Source organism: Megalops cyprinoides, chromosome 22 (genome assembly GCF_013368585.1).
Source record: "Megalops cyprinoides isolate fMegCyp1 chromosome 22, fMegCyp1.pri, whole genome shotgun sequence".
Classification (NCBI taxonomy): Eukaryota; Metazoa; Chordata; class Actinopteri; order Elopiformes; family Megalopidae; genus Megalops; species Megalops cyprinoides.
In genome coordinates, this window is record NC_050604.1 from 15,750,556 (window position 1) to 15,759,764 (window position 9,209).

The 9,209-nt window shown below is 49.1% G+C and overlaps 1 long non-coding RNA gene across 1 annotated transcript in view; it reads left to right on the top strand.

Annotated features, from left to right (window-relative positions):
- LOC118769714 overlaps positions 1 to 8,907 on the top strand; it is a 52,040-nt gene extending 43,133 nt beyond the window's left edge. The window contains exon 3 of the long non-coding RNA XR_005004514.1: positions 8,847 to 8,907. This is a non-coding gene — a long non-coding RNA (uncharacterized LOC118769714). The remainder of the gene's footprint in view (positions 1 to 8,846) is intronic.
- Positions 8,908 to 9,209: the final 302 nt, after the last annotated feature.

A 9,209-nucleotide genomic window follows, 5' to 3' on the forward strand; every position in this document is an offset into this window, starting at 1 on the left:
GCATTCTTTGTATGTCTGACTCTGGACCCTGCTCATAGCAAGGCCACTGAGCATTTTGACTTCTCTCAATGATGAGATCATTGGCTTTGAACTAATTTAATTTCTACCATCGGGGGAACACGGATTTTGGATTAAAAACAATCCAACCAACCATAGTAGCTGGGGTTGGATTTGCTACAGCTGTGAAAACCACATTGCTTTTCAGCGTTTTGCTTTGAGCAAACAGAAAAGGTGGGATGTGTAATGTGCTGTAATGCAGTAATCCTGTATCAGTGTTGGTATGAGGTGTGTGTGAATCGCAGCCCCTGTGTTTCCAGGAAAGCAGTTCAGCCCAGCAGATCCACAAACGCACACAATACCAGTCCGGCTGGAGGGGAGAGCTGCTGTTTAGCAGTGAGTGGAACTGAGGGAAGCTTATTTTCGCCCTCTTCTTTGTCATGTGGCAGTGGGATGTAGCTTAGCTCATATGTGTGTCACTGTGTCCCCACCAGTAAAATCAGACCTGTTGGGTGATCAGGCCGGAGATCTGTGAGTAGCTGTGCTCTGTCAGGCTGGGTGATCAGGCCGGAGATCTGTGAGTAGCTGTGCTCTGTCAGGCTGGGTGATCAGGCAGGAGATCTGAGAGTAGCTGTGCTCAGTCAGGCTGGGTGATCAGGCCGGAGATCTGTGAGTAGCTGTGCTCTGTCAGGCTGGGTGATCAGGCCGGAGATCTGAGAGTAGCTGTGCTGTGTCAGGCTGGGTGATCGGGCCAGAGATCTGTGAGTAGCTGTGCTCTGTCAGGCTGGGTGATCAGGCCGGAGATCTGAGAGTAGCTGTGCTCAGTCAGGCTGGGTGATCAGGCCGGAGATCTGAGAGTCGCTGTGCTGTGTCGACCCTGTGGCCTTGAGCTGCAGCCCCCACAGGGAGTCCCTGCAATCAGAGCAGGGTCGAATGCAGGGCCCAGGTATTGATGCTGTGTGAGCAGGAGAGCCAAACAGGGAGACGATACTCTCCTCAAGGTCACCGAGTGGGAGCGCGTGGTCTAACCAGGCAGCACACTGCTGTAGAGCCGTCCTCTGTCCCTCTGTCCCTCTGTACTCAGATCAGCTGCAATCTAACCAGGCAACACAGTGCTGTAGAGCTGTCCTCTGTCCCTCTGTACTCAGATCAGCTGCAATCTAACCAGGCAGCACAGTGCTGTAGAGCCGTCCTCTGTCCCTCTGTACTCAGATCAGCTGCAATCTAACCAGCCACAGGCACCCGCATCCTTTGGTCATCTTGTCTCATTTGTGTTATTGGTAGAATTAGTCGATAGTTGAGGGTTTGAGATGTTTTGAGGAGAGTAAGGCGTATAATTGGGTATGCAGTGAAACATGTTTTCGCACTGTCCCAGCAAATACGGATATGACTGGTCCTAATAAGCACAGCCAGTGTGTTTTCAGTGTGTGGTTTAATTGTGTGTGTGTGTGGGTGTGTGTGTGTGTGTGTGTGTGTGTGGGTGTGTGTGTGTGTGTGTGTGTGTGTGGGTGTGTGTGGGTGTGTGGGTGTGTGTGGGTGTGTGTGGGTGTGTGTGTGTGTGTGTGTGGGTGTGTGTGGGTGTGTGTGGGTGTGTGTGGGTGTGTGGGGGTGTGTGGGGGTGTATGTTAGAGAGAGAGGGAGGGAGAGGGAGAGAGAGAGCGAGAGAGAGAGAGAGAGGGAGGGAGGTAGAGACAGAACAGTGTGTCCATACAGAATCATTGTGAGATCGTGCAGCAGTTTTTTCGGCTTTAGTCTGGGGGTGACGGAGGGGCACCTCATATGTGAGTGAATGGGTCTGTGTGAAATGGGACTGGTGCAGCTGGACCCTGAGATCACTAATCAGTTACTTGATTCAGTATTTGAATGCTTGCTAACAAACAGGATGAAAAATCTTTATTCTTTCTCATCAATATTCCTGAAGTCAAAGAATCGTGCATATAATAACAAGCATTTTGTCAAAATGAATTTCTAATTACAACATGTGAGTGAACATAGAGCTAGTGGCATTGGCGTTTATGCAGGAAAAGTGGGTTACTATGATGCCTCATTTGAATTGGGGATTTGATCTTAGGAGCCATTAAGCATTGGAATATTATGAACTGAAATGTATATCCCAAGTTTGGCCAGTGCCTTGGTTGGATGCAGAACTGGGCCTTTTCCATTGGAGACATTGTGCTCTTTTGTTTTGGCTTTCTGAAGGTGACTGGGGTCTTCCCCCAGTAGATGCTCGGGTTCAGCAGACTCGATGGAGAGGCGCTGATTAATGTGGGCTTCTGAAATGACCGAGGGGTAGAGAACAATAGCCCTGCTTCTTGGAGAACGGGTGTTTACAAGCTGTTTCGAGGCATCTCAACCTCTGCAGAGCCAGATGCAGAGGAATGGCCAGTCATCCCCAGTATCTGTGCCTCGCAAAGTGAAGGAATGACACGCTCCGTGTCACACGGCCCCTCCCTCTGTACACGGCCACGCCCCTTTCCCCAGCTCCATTGGGGACGGCCACCGCGGGGGCGGGGCTGAAATCCGATCCAACTGTCGTGCATAATTAAAGCGTCTGCAGCGGGGGAAACTGTAGAGGAGCTGCAGCCCTGCCCCCTGTCCCGTCCGGGAGACAAACGGCTCGCTTTCCACGGCCCGGCCCCCCCGGCTCCCGTTAGAGGGGGGGCCCGTGCGTGTGATCGGGGGGGGGGCTCAGCTCAGTGTTCGGATGAGAGCTAACGGAGTGGCACTCCATTCTACACACTCTCTGCAGCCGGTTACGCGGCCACACGGGAGCCGGCGCGGGCTGCGTGCAAACAGGGACGGAGTTAAATGAGTGGAACGTGGGCATTAAGGACGCCAAGCTCTGCCTCTGCACGCAGGTGAGGAGGCTTTGTCTGTGCTCAGCCGAGCGCGCTGTTTGTGCTCCAGGCTCTCTCACAGTGCGGAGTGTAATCACTGAAACCCCTCTGTGCGTGTACAGTAATGTGCCGGTTGGCACATGGGACAGGCGTGACTTCCTCTCCCACAAACACGCCTCTGTAGACCAGGCAGGTTCTGAGAACGCTTACTTTTTCAGATATCTGTCTCGAACAGTGACTGCCGGGCTTATTCGCCGCACTCCGCCATATGACGTCCCTTCACTGTTTTGGATTCACCTCACTGTCAATATAACTCACACCCCCTAGCAGCAGTAATGTTCTGCTGCTGATTATGAGGTCATTTGAAAGCCACCTGTCATAGCCCATCTGTGCACGTTGTACCTAGAAACAGATAACAGCCCGCTGATGACTTCAAGGTGTATCAGTACTGATTATGCTGTTAAGTGTTATCTGGTAGGTAACTGTTAATGGCTAACTGCATATCCAGATGCTAGTTAACAACCCAAACATCTGTTATAGTAGCACTGCCCAGTCATTGGCGGTTAATTGCAAATCAGATATTAGTTAACAGCCCAGATGCCTGTTCTAGCAGCAGAACCCAGCTGCCTCTTTGATACCATCACATTGAGCTGAGCTCCCCTTCTTCCTGCTGTCTGAGACGGGAGAGGGAAGTTCACTGCACTGCTCAGTATCGAATGGCCCAGGTCAATACGCTCCGCTTTCTCCCGATGATAATTAAGCGGTCATTACAGCCTGCGTCACCGCCACTGATGTTCCACCTGGGCAGGTCTAACAGCCAGTTGCCATGCATCTCCTCCCAGCAGGGAGCCCAGCTTGCCAGCGTAGCACGGATAGCATGGCGCGGCCAGCGGTCCCCCAGAAAACAAGCCATGCTGGAACCAGCCCAGCATCGCTCAAGTGTCTCTGTCTCTGTCTCTGAAAAGTGCTACGCTTACAGTGCTGTGTGTTTTCCTCAGCAAATTGTAATAGCGCAGTTTACAATTCAGCATAAGCATCTGCATAGCCAGGGTTGTCCTTGTCTTTAATTTCACATTTAATGTCTTTAATTTAATGTTTTTGTTTGCCAGCTATTTCGCCAGTTAATACATGGCAGTTTGTTTTCCAAACATGCATATTTATACATGTGTTCATGCATGTTAAAAACTGAATGTAAAAGTTACAGTTTTGAGTAAAATATTGTAAAAGTTAATTATTTGTGAATAGTGGGGTGGTGATTGTTTCCTGGTTTGAAAGAGGGCAAACCTACAGCTCTCCTCCATTTAAATGTCTTTGGCTGAAACATACACAGGAGCGCTAGGCTAAGCCCTACTGTGATAGCAGGTGGCTATGTAAAGCGACCTAAAGGTCACAGGGTTTATGGTAAGTGTGTGTTGCACACTGTCTGCCGTGGAGTCAGGCCTGTGGCTCAGCAGCACAGCAGAGGAGGGGTCACATCCATTAGTTTGTTGGTCAGACTCTCTACATCAGTCTAATGATTGGTGTTTCTGTCAGAGGCTCTCTGTCAGTGCAGTGAGTGGTGTGCTGGGCAGATTGATCTCCCTTGTGTCATGCTGGGTGTTTGCGGGTCGGTGTCCCCGTAATGAAAGTGAGTGGGAGAGTGACACACCTGCCTAAGCCAGTGCTTTGTTTCTCCATCTTTCCTCGTAATACACAGTCCTCCTGGATCCACGGCACACACCAGCACACTCTGTCAGTCTCTCCTGCACCAAGGACAGGCGTATCACTTTCAGGTTTATCCCCCCTCTCTCCCTCTCTCTCCAGTACTGGAAAGGAAGATTGATATATGAACAGTCCAGCTATTTGTACCTTTACGTCTGCGCTGTTTATTTGTCATGCAGAGTAACGGCTCTGTGTGTTGAATGTTTAGCAGAGAGGCAATTGTACCAACTGGTAGGAATGACACACAGCGTGTGTTCAGCAGTATCAGTACAGCAGATTTCCTGTAGCCTGTCTGTGTGGATTACGGCACATTACCTGTAGTCATCCTGTATGGGTGAAGCACATTTGCGATAGTCTGTCTGTATGCACTACACCACTTTACCTGTAGTCTTCATATATAGGTTTCGTCAGTCTAAGAGCAGAGCTCATGCTTCAGATTAGCATCTGATGATGCTTCTGTTTGGAGGCATGTAAAAGCTATGGCTGAATACCCCGCAGAACCCCCTGCCTGTGTGTTTGTTGGTGTGAATCTGCAGGGTGGATGATGAGCTGTTTTGCTGAAGCTTCCAGCATCCATTTGAAGAAAATCTTTTATTTTTTTATTTATTTTTTTTTTTAAAAAAAGCTGTTTTGCTTATTTTGTCCTTGGGTAATCAGAGACTGCCTCAGTATAATTAATCAATCTCTGATTGTCTGAAGAATTTCCCCCCACGTGCTGAGCCGCAATCTTCCACGCAGACAGTCTGATTAATCGCCGCGGAGGACAACATCACCTGCAATTAACGACAGAGCAATCAGAGAGGCCGGGGGCACGCGGGCTGAAACAGAGGCGGTGTCGGGCTCTCAGGAGACGCTGTGATGCGCCGCTGCCTTTCCGCTGCATCCTTTATTCTCTCCCGCCGTTAACTCCAGATTAACGAGCGCCGCAGAGTGCAGATTACGCGCTCTGAGCATAAGTTGCAGATGGAGTGTGTGAGCCACCAGTGCCAAGAAGAACACCTGTTCAGGGGTACAGGAGAGTCCCTTGAGATGTCTGGCCTGCCCCCGCATAACCTCAGACTGGGTATTTCGTGGCAGTGCTGATGTTTGAGGGCGGAGGACTGTGCTGTTCCGCAATTCTCTGGCGACAGCAGTTGGATATGTTAGGAGTTAAATGTGCTTCTTCAGAGTTGATTTTGCAGACATGCTTCATTCATCCGGAGTTTACAAGCTGTCCGCTTTGTTGGCGGTGATGTTAACTGTGCTGGTGTCGACTGCGGTTAAATGACCACTTGAAGTACGATTGGAAGTCTTCTTAAAGCAGTATCTCTGTAGGCCCGTCATGCTGAGCAGCTGGGCTCGGGTCGTATTTGACAGGTAGATCTCCTGGGAAAAGCCTCTGGGAGTGGTGCTGCTGAGCCCATAGGAGGCATTTCCCTATGGACCATGTTAGTATAAAACCAGCCTTAGTGTAGCATAGTGGTAAGGAGCAGGGCTTGTAACCGAAAGGTTGCTGGTTTGATTCCCAGCTGGGGCACTGCCAGTGTACCTTTGGGCAAGGTACTTAACCCACAGTTGCCTCCGTACATATCCAGCTGTATAAATGGATTACATGTGGATAAGAGCATCTGCTAAATGAAAATAATTTAATGTAGTGTAAAACCCCAGTGCAGTGATGGACGAGTCTTCACCTGAGATACTAACTCACTGTAGTCAGGAATCCCATGGCACGGTATAGTCTGTGACCTTATTAGGGGGTGCTAACCCTGGGGTCCTGATCTCTAAACTGGCTTCCTGCATCTGGCCTCCTAATCATCCCCCCTCCTGGCGTTCCCTACCCAACTCTGTTTCCCCAGGTTGTCAGTAAGAGAATGAGTTCCCAGTTGACCCCTCTGGTTAAATAATGGTTCCGCGCTGAGTCATTTCTGCAGGCTCTGTCTGATACTGTTTGTATTGAATAAACATTTTGATTGTCTGATGATCAGTGAAATATGGAGCCTATTTTATACTCTGAGGGCCCTTGAAAATGCTGATGCCATTTTAGAATTGTGCTCAAATCATTTTATACTCATTTAACCTTTTCAAGGCCTCTGAGACATTCTAAAGCATCCCCGCTGATGAAATTATAAATACTGGATATCGTTTATCACCCTTATCGAAACCCGGCCTCGGCTCGATTATGGCAAGGAAGCGTGTTTGAGCCTTGCCGTCCTCAGGATGGCTCTTTGTGCAAGTGCGCCCTCTGCTGGTTTCATACCAACAATACAAGCAGTAATCTGAAAGGGTGTTGGGAGGGGTATAATGTTTTTCCTCAAGCTAAAGAGACTGGCATTGTGTGTGTATATCTAATCACCCTCTTAATATGCGCTGCTATTCCTATTATTTAGACTTTGTAATTGTTATGGATTCCAGACCTGAATTTTTTCTTGTGAGTGTTTGTTAGAGAAATGGGTACTTACATATTCTAAATCGATCGCTTACCACACGAAATAAACAAACAGAAGGTAATTGTGACACTTTATCCTCATTATGATAAGTAATCCGAATGCATACTTTAAGAATGGGTCTGCATTGTTTACAAGAATGCGCAGAGCTCATTTATCTGTGCTTTGTGTTGCAAATGGGAAGAGGATTTTTTTTTGTCCTGTCTGCACCGTTTTTATTTGTCTGACATGAAAAAGTAACCGCAGAGCCCTGTGTTAAACCAGAACACATGTGATTGTGTGGAGATGTATATGTGGCATCTTACTCTGTCTTTCTCCGCTTACATTTGACCATGTCTGATCCATCTGTCTTTACTTGAGTACAGATGTGTGGTGTTCTTTTTGCTCTGGGCAATGCACAAGCCTAAAGTCTGTTACCAAAATATATGTCTCGGATGTTTCAGTATTTTTTTTTTTTTTTTTGTTATAAAAAGCTGATGCGTTACTGTTGCTGATTGGACTAGCCAGATGGCACTGCTAGTTCTGTAGGATCTGATTGTTTCAGGCTTGTGTAGTGCTATGAAACACTGCTCTGGTGCACAGTATGAGACTCTCAGCTCTCAGCTGAAAGCAGAATTAAAACAAACGCCTACTACAGGGCCTCCCCACCAGTGGACAATTTCCAATACTGTAAAAAATAAAACATTGCATTATAGACAATAACCGTGTCCCATTTGAGACTTTCTCCCTGCTTTTTCATCATCCAGCTTGGTTAGTTTGCTGTTGCTCCCATGCATTTGTGAAATTCCCTCAGTTCTCCTGATGGACCCACCCACAGACGCAGCGCCAAGTCACTCATTGTGCGGTTTCTGCTATGGACGCTATGCAAAAATGGCAGCTGTCATAAATTGTTTCGAGTGACCTTTGGTTAGGGAGTCGTGCTATTGTACAGTGTAATGTCTCCATTAAATTATTGAGAAAACATGAAACCATCACTCTGCCAAGAATGAAGTTTCTGGCAGTATGCATGGAGACCACCCTTTTGAAATGCTTCCTTCCCTGGGGAGATCATTGGGTAGAGTGTGCATTCAAAGTGATATGCGTCATACCTAGTGTTGGCCACTAAGTGCCAGTATTGAGTAGATAATTGTCTGGTTAAAGTCGCAATCTGTGGCTGGTGAGTCTTCCACAGTTCTGCCAGGGGCCCTGAATCAGTAACAGACTGGGGTTCACAGAGCAATGGGTATTGTAATGGCAATAACGTATTTTACCAAAGGTTGCTTGGCATTTAAAACTGTGATGGCATTGTACGTAATATGTGATAGTGTCAATGTGGACTGTGCGTTGTTAATGAAGTTGTCTGTGGTTGTAAGTTGTGCGGGGTGGCGGACTCATTATTGCAGACCTGATTTATGGCAGCGTAGCATACACTCCTGCTGTTGGCTTTAGGGTCGCTGATCTCAGTCTGTCTCTGCCTGGCGGTGCGGGTTCACAAAAAGGTTGCACTCCTGAGGCAGTTTCAATTTCAATTGAGGTGTTTAGCATTCCAACATATGGGAAGGACCCAGGTAATTATGCTGCTTAGATAGCTTTAGTTTTGCGTGACAGCAGGATATTTCCTGAAGCTGTACCGCTTGTGTGAATCAAGCTCTGTGTCGCTGGTGTTGCAGAGGGGAGCAGGTGATGTACGGAATGCAGTCATGGTAACATGCAGGAGTTTCGCAGTGTAACAAGGAGGCGAGGAGGTGTCATGATTTAATGAGGGCCCATACAGTGATGGATTGATGTTGCTGAGGTGTGGAGTGGGAAACCAGGGCTCGGTTTCCAGAAATCTCCCCTGAATGTGCACTGTGATGTCTGTGTGTTTCCTCTGTGTGATAAAGGCCTTTGTGTGTGTGTGTCTCTGCAGAATGCCAAGCCACTCTCCTCTTCAGGCAGCCTGGTGAAGGTGCAGGAGGTAGCAAGCTGGCTTTTGGAAATGAACCAGGATCTGCTGTCTGGGGGCAGCAGGCGGCGGCGGCCGGGGGGCTCGGCCCGAGGTAACGGCGCCTCCGCCCGGGCGCCCCACCCGCCGGGCGAGGAGGGCGAGGAGGAGGAGGAGCACATGGCCGACCGGGTGGTGGAGGAGGAGGAAGAGGAGGAGGAGGAGGGGCGGCCCCCGGCGGCAGCGGTGGGCGGGGCTGAGGAGGAGGCGCCCTGGCCGTCCGGAGCAACGGGGGACGGCGATGGCCGGGAGGCGGCCGCAGAGGGGCGGCTGAATGGCGAGGGCAAG